We start from the raw sequence: 2,823 nt of genomic DNA, 5'->3' as shown, positions 1-2,823 counted from the left end.
TCACAATCATTTTTTTCTGTTCTTTAACCTGGATTACATCCTGACAGTTACATAATAAGGGATTCTAAATCAACCATATCCTATAATATGAAGGAAACATACTGCTTAAAAACCTGTATAAAGAGGTTGGGGTCTAGCTCAGTGGTACAGCATGTGCTTAGCATGTTCCAGGTCCTGGTTTCAATCTTTAGTACCAACAAAAACCAAACACCAAAACAAAACAAAAAGCATTTAGTAGTTTTTGGAGATTCCCAAATTTGCAATTTAGTCACAGAGAACAATGAAAAAAGGAAAATAATCTGCTTTGGTATGGATTATTATTTTCCCAGCATATGCAGTATTTGTTCACTATAAATAATAGATAAAATAAGAAAATTCATTCATTCTCATGATGTTATATATTTTGGAACAGAAGGGAAAACAGTAACTCAATTACTTTAAGCATTTTTAATTCAGTGTGTCTTTGAAATAGGACAAGACTTTCATTGTGTAATTGAAACCACTTTATCTCACCACTTGCTTTTAATGACAGCAGTAAAATATTGTGTGAGATCATAAATCTTTCTTGAGGGTGGTGTTATGGACTAACCTCAAGCTTTCATAAAGGGCATAATCTTGCTCTGTTTGGGGCAAATAAACACAACTTAATAGTGGGCTCCTTATCTATTTTTTCTAACAGTCTCTTTATGCAAAATAATAATATGTAACATTTTAGAAGGCCAATGTGAAAACAAATATGCCATTCTGGCAGTATGTCTGTGATATTCTAAAAAAATAAACCCACAGAATTTGGAGTTAGGAGACCTCAATTCTTATCCTGATATCATCAGTGAACTTACACAGGGATTTAGGCAAATCAGATCATGTTTTTAGCTAGAAGTTAAATCAGTCTCTACAGTGGAGAATGAAATCCCAGATTGATCCTTTCACTGGGTAGTAGTGAAGCTCAAATGATCAATTGTGAATTTACCATGCACCTATGTGATTTCAGGTAGATTTTTCAGGCAAATTTTTCTTCTAAATATAAAAAAATGTAGCTAAAATGTCAATTCAATTAAAAGCAAGTCAAGCTTAACTTTTAAGTAACAAGAATTTTACAAATTTTAAAATTATCTTTTTAAAAAAGATGTTATTGTATTTTTTGTACATTTTATTTTAATTTACTTTTATGTGATGCTCAGGATTGAACCCAGGGCCTCACCCATGCTAGGAAAGTGCTCTGCCACTGAGCTACAACCACAGCCCAAAGTTAAGAAGAACTATGTATTGCATTGCAAAATTGTGCTTTCTTTAAATGTCATTTTTGAGAAAGAAATATATAGTTCTTTTTTCATATCCATTTTATTTTTTTAAGTTTATATTGCTTTTTTTGTATGGGGGGATGCCAGGGATTGAACCCAGAGGCACTTACCCATTGAGCAACATCCTCAGTCCATTTTTATTTTTTATTTTGAGGCAATGTCTCACTAAGTTGCTTAGAACCTTGCTGAGTGGCTGAGGCTGGCTTTGATCTTGCAGTCCTCCTGCCTCAGCCTCCTGAGCCACTGGGATTACAGGTGTATGCCACAGTGATGGGCATATTTATACCACTTTATGGAGTAAGTATGATAATCCAATACATGTATGCAACAGTAGTGATTAAACTAGGGTAATAAACACTTTCAATTCTTTTTTCCAATCAATGGATTGATGGGCCATTGCTTTTTTGGAACTTGTCTCCCCTGTCTGTAGATGCCTAATCATAATTCAGTCATGATTATTTTTTCTCTTCTAGCAACTTGTCTCCCAGAAGAGGAAAACAAAGTTTTCCTTCTTCTGTATTCTGCATTTTCTATATCATACCCCAAGCAAATGTTTAACAAGACATTTCCACATTGTTACCAGCTCTAAAATCTCATAATCTCCCTGAAAATGAACTCTTCTCTAAATTATTGTTACCATTTTCAAAAAGATATAATCTATTTTTAATGTTCTTAATTTTTTAATTTATTTGTTTTTTTAGAGGCATGAGTTTATTGAAGAAATACAAAAAGGGGGACATTCTCTTTTAATTTATTTCTATTTGTTCTTTTTAGATATATATGGCAATAGAGATAATCTAAAGGACAGTACTTAAAACCTTAGTGTCATCTTTGTTTCCTCCTTTGCCACAGGCCTCACGAAGTCCTATTGCTCTCTTTCCAAATTATCTTTCGTGTCTCACCAACATTAAGTGACATTTATCTTTCAAAAAAACTTTAAAGAGCTGGGGCTGTAGCTCAGTGGTAGAGTGCTTGCCTTCCACATGTGAGGCACTGGGTTCTATCCTCAGCACCACATAAAAATAATGAAGATATTGTATCTATTCACAACTGAAAAAACATTAAAAAAAAAAAAAAAACAAAAACACTGAGATCTACTTAGTTCTCCACATCTCAAAAATGTCCTTGCCTCTGGAAGAGTTAGCATGTATCAACTACAGAATAATGCCTCCATTACTCCATGTCAAAGATTGCTAATGGATTATGAAGTCCTTTCTTACTGTACTTAGTATAACTTGAGTCTTTTTCAACCTGGTAAAGACATAGCCTTCCCTAGCAATTGGCATTGGCATGAGAAATAATGTCTAGTTGTCATACTGATTCTGCATGAGAAAGTTCAATATCCTTAGGCCTAAAATGAGGATTCCCTATAATTAGGTTCTAACCTAGATATATATATTTTAATTTTTTTTAGTTTTATTGTTTAGTTTTTTTTTTAAACAGATAGCAACTAATGTATTTTGAGTGCTTACTGTGGACCAACCAGAATACTCACTCATTTAACTCTTTTTTTTTTTTTTTT

Source organism: Marmota marmota, unplaced genomic scaffold (genome assembly GCF_001458135.2).
Source record: "Marmota marmota marmota unplaced genomic scaffold, marMar, whole genome shotgun sequence".
NCBI lineage: Eukaryota > Metazoa > Chordata > Mammalia > Rodentia > Sciuridae > Marmota > Marmota marmota.
The sequence above is the reverse complement of the archived record's forward strand: the minus strand, read 5'-3'. Positions refer to the sequence as shown.